An 11,020-nucleotide genomic window follows, 5' to 3' on the forward strand; every position below is an offset into this window, starting at 1 on the left:
TATGGTTTTTTATTAAATGATTGTGTCTATAATTATGACCTTGTCTGTATAAAATTAACATCTAATATGAAATACATAATTGTGCATTGAAATCAACACTAACTAATTAAAACATTTTACTACAGTCACATTCTTGGTGTCTTAAATGAATTTATGTACTCATTTGAAAAGATGAATGGTGTATGTAACATATAATGGAATGAATTAAATCATAATTTATCTGTTTCAAAAGAAAGTCAGAAAGAAAATGAGCTTTTTCATTTATTTACCCTTTTTCGTTTCAACTCGTAGCACAGTGATTCCTTTCGTAACCAAAGGTCACAAAACATTATGAAAATTTGATTAAAATTGTATTTTTTATACCCTACACCACCATAGTTGGGAGGGTATTATGCGTTTGTGCAGATGTTTGTAACGCCTAAAAATATTTGTCTAACACCCACCTTAAAGTATACCGATCGACTTAGAATCGCTTTCTGAGTCGAAAGTGAAATCGGTCCATTATTTCACCTAGCCCCCATACAAATGTCCTTCCAAAATTGGACTTATCGGTCATAAATGTTTAATTTATAAATGTATCTCCACAAATTCCGCTCCAAATATGTTTTATATATACAAAATTCATCTCACTAAATTTTGTTACGATCGGTCCATAATTAGTCATAGCTCCCATATAGACCCGCTTCCGAAAATCACTTTAACGTGCATAAATCGCTTAAAAATGTTGGTATACTCACAAAATTCAACATAGTAAACTTTCATATACAGCCCAATCATGAAAAAAAAATTCCGCGGGAGTTTGTTCCCCGGGAGTTTTTTCCCATTGAATTTGAATAGGAAAAATGACAAAAGGGAAAAAACTCACGCGGAATTTTTATTCATAATTGGGCTGATAGACATAAATCACACGACCTAATTTCATGGTGATCGGTCCATAATTGGTCATAGCCCCCATATAAGGCCCACTTCCGAAAATCACTCACGAATATAAATTATGGATATTTTAAAAGAAAAATGTTTTTGCCCTTTTACTTATGGTCCATACTTTCTTACTTGTTTTAAACTGTAATTGTACTACAGTTAATAGTTTTGTTTGCGTAATTTTTCTAATTCCACAATAGTTATTTGAATTTTTTCTATGAAAACCTATTTGTTTTTGTACAGTGTTTTAAAGACAATTTTATACAGACATAAACGAGATATTATTGTTCTGTGGCACACATGCATATGCCTATATTGTAGGGTGATCGATTCTTCGACATTTTTTAGAAACCAGTTTTCGGTTTATCGATAAATTGCAATTAATATAAACTGGTTTCGGTTTTTTAATAATAACCGGTTTTTTTGGTTACTTTTTTAACCTTCACAAGGTATTCGGTCAAATTTTACCCATTTTGTAATTAAAATTTATTTTTTCTAAAAGTGTTAAGTGATCTTTTATGAATTTTATTTAAATTCGAATGTCAAACACAAATTTGCAAAAAAATATCTATAAAATTGTTTGCACTTTGAGTCATATTTGACCTGGAGCACAATTAAGTTAAATGTCTTCAGAGCTTTGGTAACACTAATATATGTATATCTGTCTCTTTTCATCATACCTGCACAGAAAAATTTATATTTCAATTCAAACATTTATCCCATATTGAACGGGTTTCAATTATTTAATAATTAAATCAAGTATTCATGTGCTCAAAAACAAAATTTTCTGATATTTTCTATTGAATTTTGAGTTTTGAATTTGATAATTTTGAAAATTGAAATACAATTTACGTTATTGGTTGAACTTTAAATACAAAAATTATTGAATAGATAATTTTCGTAATTGAAAACACAAAAAATAACAAAAATGTGTTTTCAATTCAAAATTCAATAGAAAATATCAGAAAATTTAGTTTTTGAGCACATGAATACTTGATTCAATTATAAAATTATTGAAACCAGTTTAATATATGATATATATTTGAATTGAAACGGTTTAAGAAATAGTTTTTTCTGTGTGCTGAACATTATACTTGTATGAATACAGCGATTCCCCGGTTAGATACCAAAGCCTTTATAAGGTCTTCGGGTCAAATTTTACCCATTTTGAAATTAATCTTTTATTTTTTCAAAAAGTGAGTGGTTGATATTCTTCATATTTTATGACGTTTATTTAATTTGAAATGTCCAAAACTAAGTTAGGTTTAAAAAAAATTGGGAAAAAATTATATATTTTATATTTGGGTCAAGTTTGACCCGAAGATCATTAACGCCAGTAAATTTGAACACCTAATGAAGGCTAAAATAATCTCTAAAAACGGTTATTAAAAACCGGGCCAATCACCCTACTATATTGGTTTTAAAACCCTTTTAGTATTTAGTATTTTACTAGCAGCAGACAGCCACTATCTTGGAGCAGGTGATCTAGTTTGTTGCCACTCTCTTCTCAGTTTTTTCGTTTCGGAAAGTAATCGTTCAATATCTGAATTGGAAATGTGTGTATTAGTTTTAAGAAATATTTGACTCTTAGAATGATTTAGAGACGTTGCAGTTATCTATATCTTCCTCTCACTGAACTCAGGAATTGATCTGAAATATAATAAAAACAGCAAAAAACAGTTTTAAGTTTTTTTTATTATCTATCTTCTTCTATATATAAATAAAAATCAAATGTCGTTCGTTGGTAATTGCATCAGTAGAGAACGGCCGGACCGATTTAGACATTTTTTTTTAAATGTTGATCATAGCCCAACTTAGGTTTTTACAGAATGAAAAATTGACCACGCCCTCTTTTTTCGATTTATCTAAAATCGGAAAACGGCTACATCGATTTGGCTAATTTTTTGTTTATAGTAATCCAGTCATAGTAATCCAATTTAAGTTTTTACTGAAAGAAGAATTAACCACGCCAATTTTTTTTCGATATATAGCATCCTAAGTATGTATATCAAGAAAACTTTTAAAAATTGTAGAAGTTACAAACGAAATGACAATCTTATATATACCCTTCTCATGAAGGTGAAGGGTATAAAAATGTAATAACTCTTTATTTATTAAAATCTACACAACAACGGCTAAAATAGTCACATTGTGTTTTTATACAACAGTGCTACCAGTTTTAATACACACAAGCGCCATCTTCTAGTGAATTTCAAAAGCTCTGAAATGTTCTATTTCAGCAATGATCGCCTACAGCTTTTAAAGCTGCTTCACAGTTAATGTCATAGATACTTATAGCTATTGTTAACAACAGCATGTTATCAATATTGTTTATAAGTAGAAGTTTCTACTGATGGACATGTTTGTAAACATGACGAATGTTGCAAAATCGATAATGCAATTTCGTAACAATATCACAGAGTATACAGAAACGTCACGATACAGAAGATAACCAAGTTTTATATTTCTCTGTTTCCCTCAGAACTGCCTTTTGTTTATTTTTGCTGCATGTAACATATAGCGATTAACATTAACACGCATCTTTCTCATTCCATGAGAACTGTCATAGAAAACTGATTTTGGAATTTTTGACACGTCAAAATTTTCACCTATGACAATAGTATATTCCTGAGTATACTTACTTGTTATGAATGATCAATATTACTTATTCGCCAAGATGGTTCAAGAGAAAATTAAACTGTGAAGCAAAAGCATTTGTAACATCTTTGAATTTTTGAAAGAAGCTGGCTCGATCTTTTTTATGTATATGTAGTTTAATGAGTTACTTTAATTAATATTGGAAACTAGCTGACCCGACAGACGTTGTCCTGTCCAAATTAAAAAAAAAGCTTGTGTTCGATTTGTGAATTTGTGAGAAGCGGTTTGAAATGGGTAGATATAGCAAAAAAGTAAAAAAAAAACGTATTATTAAATGATAATTTTTATTCATATAGGTTTGGGTTTCGTTTGATTTACATTTGATTTTAAAATATGTACAATGAATCTTATGGTCATAGAATAAAATATACATAGAAGCGTTACTGAGAGACAAAGATCCTAAGTCTGTTGTCAAAAACCTAAGTCTTGCAAGAATATATTTTGAGTTTTTATATACATAAGTAATCGATTTTTGTGTATAAATGATCACAGATCGAGCACTTTTTCTTGATTGGCCAAGTTATTAGCTAATTTAGATATTTTGAGTTTTTACATAAAAAATCGACTTTTGTTCAGAAATATGAGTGATCACTAGGGGGCGGATTTTCATGCATTTATTATTGAAAAATATACGCCTAAAATATGCTTCAAAAAAATCAAAATATGACCTAAAAATTTAAAAAATATGAACTTATATTTTTGTGCAGAAACATAAAATAATTAAGTATGGAATTCGAAATGTCCAAAAAAATACACAACACTGTTGCCAGCAGTTAGAACTCTTTAAATTATACCAGGAATTAAACAATTAAAGTTCTAAAACTATTTTTAAAATAATTTTTCTTCTGAAAAAACGATGGACGATATATTAATTGTAATATCTAGGTATGAATACTTGTTTAAAGCCATAATCTTTAGAGCTTCTCTATTTTGATCGTGCTGTAAAGTAGCATCAAACCTTAATTTTTATCTCGTAATAACCAAGCAATTAAGCAATTAGTAAATGTATCCCTTATGGAGGAAAATAATATCTGATCACTTGGCTGACTCCAATTTATATATTTTGGGTCATTTGACGTGCTATTTGTAATGCAGAGAGAAGTCAATTGGTTATTTTATACATCCCATGGAATCTAGCATAAAGACAATTATCATTTAAGTGTCTCTATGTAAACTATATTGTCTCTAAGTTTTCCAAAATCACCAGTTTACGACAGTCTCGTAGAAATGACTGTCAGGAGCGGTAACTGTGTATGTGAATCTTTCGATAACGAAATCTCTTATAAATCGAATTTGCAATTAAAACAAATATGAATGTTTTTCGATACATTTAATGAATTTTTGATACTTAAAAAAACTAAACTATTTTGAAGAAAAATGTTTTGAAATGATAATTTTCAATTACTGTTAAAGCAATGAAGAACTTAATGCCAGTTTCTCGATGTCGAAAGAAGTTAGTAAATGTTATCTACTGCCCATTAATGACAAAAAATTATATTTTTATTAAAAATTGGCATAATATGCATATAAATATGCATTTTGAAGTAAAATATAACAAAATATGCATTATCAATAAAATATGCAAAAATATGCACTAACAAATCGATGCCATTTTGCAGCAAAATATGCGATTCGGATAGAAAATTGGTCTACATTGTATTTGGACGTTCGAGAAAAAAACATGCATTTGCATATAAATCCGCCCCCTAGTGATCACAGATCGAGCTCTTTTTTTTGATGAAACGTTTATTGTCCGAGTTATTAGCGATTTTAGATATTGTGAGTTTTTATATAAAAAATCGTGTTTTTTTTTGTCAGAAATATGAGTGATCGCATATCGAGCTCCATTTCTTGATTAAAAGTTTATTGGCCAAGTTATTAGCGAATTTAGATATTTTGAGTTTTTAAAAAATCGATTTTTGGTCAGAAATATGAGTGATCACAGATCGATCTCTTTTTCTTGATTAAACGCTTATTGGACAAGTTATTAGCGAATTTAGATATTGTGAGTTTTTATATAAGTAATCGAAATATGATTGGTCACAGACCGATGTATTTTGCAGATGTATTTAATAAGTGGCCGTATTAGTGGACGTGGACAATTTTTATTTATGTAAAAACTTTTGCGGACTATGTATTGCGAACATTAAAAAAAAAATTAGTTAAATCGGTCCAGGCGTCCTGCGATTTTAGATACATGGGGCATTTCACGTCAAGTGAACCAACTTTTGAAATCGATGTCTTCCGATCGCGATGAAATTTGCACCAATGTTAGTTCTATTGGATAGTAATTCGGACACCATTTTTCAACAAGATCGGTCAAGAACTCTCTGAGTTATAGGAGGTCAAAATTTGACATTTTGGCCAAACAGGTGTTTTTTTTATCCATATAACTTATTACCTATTGTTCTTAGCAAAATGTGTCCCAAATAGTTTAGATAGCTATTTATGCAATCTTTCGAAAAAAAAAATTAAAAAAATTTAATAAAATATTTTTGATTTTTTTTTTTTAAATCAAAAATATTTTTGACTTTTTTTTTCAAAATGGGCGAGTGGGATATCTATCAAAAAAAATATTTTGTAACTCAAGATTTAAAATTTTTGAATTTTTTTGCAAAATCAAAAACTTTGTTGACTTTTTTTAAAAAAATGGACCCATTTTTTTAATTTTTTTTTGCTCAGAAGAAAGCTTATGTGTTTTCCTTTAACACCCTTTTTGTCGCTTAGTGGGATGCGATTGGGATATCTATAAAAAAAATGTTTTGTAACTCAAGACATACAATTTTTTACTTTTTTTTGAAAAATCAAAAACCTTTTTGACTTTTTTTTTCCAAAATGGACTCTTTTTTTATTAATTTTTTTTTCTCAAAATAAAGCTTAGGTCTTTTCCTTTAAAACCTTTTTGGTCGCTTAGTGGGATGCGAGTGGGATATCTATCAAAATAAATGTTTTGTAACTCAAGACAAATGTTTTTAAATTGATTTTTTTCATATTTGTGTGTAAGTGTTTCTAAAACCTTAAAAATAAAAACCACAACAACTGACCGATAATAGCCACTGGAGGGGTGCAATATGAGGCCGACCGCTATTAATTTTCCACCCCCAAAATTTGTCTGAGTTTTGTATCTTGCGGCTTTTTTAGTCAATCCTAGAGGTAGTTTTCAGCGCACGTGATTTTCATTGTTAAAATATCAGGTGCCCCAAACAAGATCGGTCAAGAACTCTCTGAGTTATAGGAGGTCAAAATTTGACATTTTGGCCAAACAGGTGTTTTTTTTATCCATATAACTTATTACCTATTGTTCTTAGCAAAATGTGTCCCAAATAGTTTAGATAGCTATTTATGCAATCTTTCGAAAAAAAAAATTAAAAAAATTTAATAAAATATTTTTGATTTTTTTTTTTTAAATCAAAAATATTTTTGACTTTTTTTTTCAAAATGGGCCCTTTTTATTTTTTTTTTTATTTTTTTTAAGAAAGCTTAGGTCTTTTCCTAAGCGACCTATATGGTCGCTTAGTGGGATGCGAGTGGGATATCTATAAAAAAAAATATTTTGTAACTCAAGATTTAAAATTTTTGAATTTTTTTGCAAAATCAAAAACTTTGTTGACTTTTTTTAAAAAAATTGACTCATTTTTTAATTTTTTTTTAGTTGCTCAGAAGAAAGCTTATGTGTTTTCCTTTAACACCCTTTTTGTCGCTTAGTGGGATGCGAGTGGGATATCTATAAAAAAAATGTTTTGTAACTCAAGACATACAATTTTTTACTTTTTTTTGAAAAATCAAAAACCTTTTTGACTTTTTTTTTCCAAAATGGACTCTTTTTTTATTAATTTTTTTTTTCTCAAAAGAAAGCTTAGGTCTTTTCCTTTAAAACCTTTTTGGTCGCTTAGTGGGATGCGAGTGGGATATCTATCAAAATAAATGTTTTGTAACTCAAGACAAAGGTTTTTAAATTTGCACTATTTTAATTTTTTTCATATTTGTGTGTAAACCTTAAAAATTAAACTTACGCAGAGAAACTAGACACATTAGCCTTTCCGATGGTATGTAACATACCCAACTAAAATTTCATAGCCTCGATACTGTAATACCCATAATATGTTAACCTCAGGAATAAAAATCACTTTTTTTCTATGGAAATGTTGAATAATTTTATTTTGTTATTTATTTGTAATAATAATTAATTTAATATATAATAATAATAATAATAAAAAGATGAATAATTTAGTAAAATTTAATCTTAATCACAATAGATCAATTTATATAATAACTATTTTTACACTTAATTTATGAAGTTTTTAAATTTTCAAATATCCATACTTTTATCCTCCTTATTTGTCACCTTTATTAGCTGCTTTTTTTTTGTCAATCCTTTCTTGGCGTTATTAGATTCAGCTACTGATTTCGCTGCTGGCTTCTTTTTTGGCTTTGGAAAGAAATCGCATTGAGTAGATGCAGAAAACTTTTTTAATTTGAGTCTTCCATCGACAAGCGGTATGAAAGCATGGTATTGAGCAGTGCCATCGATTGTTACCGCAGCATCGAATCTGCTCTTTAGTGTTTTCAATGTTTCCTCATGATCCTCTTTGCTACTAAAAACTATTTTAGTTTCTTTACAATAATTCTTTGCCCAATGGAGTAAAGCAGTCGCATCTAAGATGCGATCTTGATGAGAGCACTGGAGGCTATACTTCGCTGCATTTCTTTTGAGGTTTGCTCCAATACCATCACATGCTCCTTTACCATGAGCAGTAGGATGAAAATGCCACTCAGCTGGCATTCCAAAATCTTTTTCATGAGCTGTAAGATTTGCGAAGCTACTTTTGTTTTTAAAATGTTGACGAGCTCCGTCCGAAACATAGTATACCTTTTCTACTGTAAATTTTGATTTTAGATAATTTAGTATTATCTTCTGGTACTCATAAACTGCAACGGTGTCATGTTTTAAATCGTCGGATATGATTGCCATACTTTTGTGTTCCAGGTTTTCTTCTTTCATGTAGTAAATAACTACTGTGAATATAGTTGCTTGGTCGTTATTGAAGTGGAATGCTTGTATGGAATCCTGAAGAACATATTTATAGTTATCTGCGAAATCAAATGAAATAATGAATTCACCAGTCTTCAAATGTGTTTTCAAGTCCTTGAAGAATGACCACTGCTTTGACTAAAAAGTCATGGGTTCTCAAATTTAGCAATCCTCTACACAGTTCTTCCACAAAATCATCCACATTTAAAATTATGGTTTTCAGTGTGCATCTTTCAGTCTGAAGCCAAGATTCAAATTTTAACTCCTCAATACATTCTCGATCAAAAGAGTTGATTAAATTTTCTTTGATGGATGTGGTTTCCGGGCAATTCGAACATTCACCTAAGTGGCAAGAAGTTGTAGCATTAGGGCACATAGTCAATTTAAGGCAATCGCGGTAATGGTGTAAATCTTCTGATGAATCATCTTTTAAGTAATTTAAGTTGATTTCCTTCAACATCAATTTAACATTTTCATGGTAAATACAAACACATACTGTGTGAGTTCCGCTGCTTCCTGCCAAAACGCAATGTTTTGGCCTCAGTTGTGTAAATTTTGTGAATCCTATTTTGACATCCTCGTATTCAGATTGAAATGTTGCGAATAATTCATTCAGGTTACAGCGAACCATTCTCTTCTGCATTTGAACTTTCTTGCCATCGATTCGTACAGACATCCAGTCTTTCATCCCTGGCATCAGGCGACTCATATCATCTCGCTGATAAAACTGAGTTATTAGAGATTTAGTATCGCACTCCAAAGTTTTTCCCTTCTTTTTGTTTGGGAGTGTGAGAATCCCATGCTCAGCAACCAATTGTTTAGCAATTCTTGCTTTTCGTTGAGACGTTCCAAACTCAGTCATTGTTTTTGCAGAACTCCATGTTCTTGGAGCAAGCGTGAGAAGTTGAATTCTTTCAGCTTCACTCTGTGACGTTTTGTATTTCTCTTTTATTTGTTCAAGAACTTCTACTGCATCCTTATGGTATTGGTTTCGACACTCATTCGTTGAATTTAAAAAGTTAGAATAACCATCATCATCAACAGTTCTGTCTTCATTCTCGGAATTACTTTTGTCTTCATCTGGAATAACTTCAACGCAAGGCTCATTACTATTCAAATTCGGTAATTCGTTCAACTTTCCGAGCTCTTTCCTGCATGATCCACAAATTTTCAATCGTTTTGACAGCGTAGGGAATTTTTTTAATAAGCCGTCGGAAATATTTCGCATATCTGATGATCTGTGCTTCATTTTGTTAAAGGGATTAAAACAAAAAGACGAATAAATTTCATTTTCAACCTTAGCCTTTTTAGAAGTCGTAGACATTTTTAATTTTGTAAGTATTTATGTAAATAACACACGTCTTAACTTTAACGCTGTTTCTAAAAAACTGATTTCTGTATGTCTTCAGAATGACAATAAATAGTTTTTTAAGATCATATAGGTAGTACGTTTTAATGAATGAGTCTAAAATCTTTTATTAGGGTCAAGAAGGGCTTACATACTAAAGTACCTAGTTTAACCAAATGTTACAAATAATAATAAAAATAAACCACCATATAAATAACCTACCTGTCAACTTCTACCTCTCCACCCACTTCTTAAAGTCAAATGTGATAAAATAATAAATAAACTGGTACTTCGGAGAAGGGCCATAAAATATTTCCACTTGATTCCAAAAATTTGTTTCTGGGGCACCTGATATTTTAACAATGAAAATCACGTGCGCTGAAAACTACCTCTAGGATTGACTAAAAAAGCCGCAAGATACAAAACTCAGACAAATTTTGGGGGTGGAAAATTAATAGCGGTCGGCCTCATATTGCACCCCTCCAGTGGCTATTATCGGTCAGTTGTTGTGGTTTTTATTTTTAAGGTTTTAGAAACACTTACACACAAATATGAAAAAAATCAATTTAAAAACATTTGTCTTGAGTTACAAAACATTTATTTTGATAGATATCCCACTCGCATCCCACTAAGCGACCAAAAAGGTTTTAAAGGAAAAGACCTAAGCTTTCTTTTGAGAAAAAAAAATTAATAAAAAAAGAGTCCATTTTGGAAAAAAAAAGTCAAAAAGGTTTTTGATTTTTCAAAAAAAAGTAAAAAATTGTATGTCTTGAGTTACAAAACATTTTTTTTATAGATATCCCAATCGCATCCCACTAAGCGACAAAAAGGGTGTTAAAGGAAAACACATAAGCTTTCTTCTGAGCAAAAAAAAATTAAAAAAATGGGTCCATTTTTTTAAAAAAAGTCAACAAAGTTTTTGATTTTGCAAAAAAATTCAAAAATTTTAAATCTTGAGTTACAAAATATTTTTTTTGATAGATATCCCACTCGCCCATTTTGAAAAAAAAAGTCAAAAATATTTTTGATTTAAAAAAAAAAAATCAAAAATATTTTATTAA

This window comes from Calliphora vicina, chromosome 3 (genome assembly GCF_958450345.1).
Source record: "Calliphora vicina chromosome 3, idCalVici1.1, whole genome shotgun sequence".
In the NCBI taxonomy this organism is placed as follows: domain Eukaryota; kingdom Metazoa; phylum Arthropoda; class Insecta; order Diptera; family Calliphoridae; genus Calliphora; species Calliphora vicina.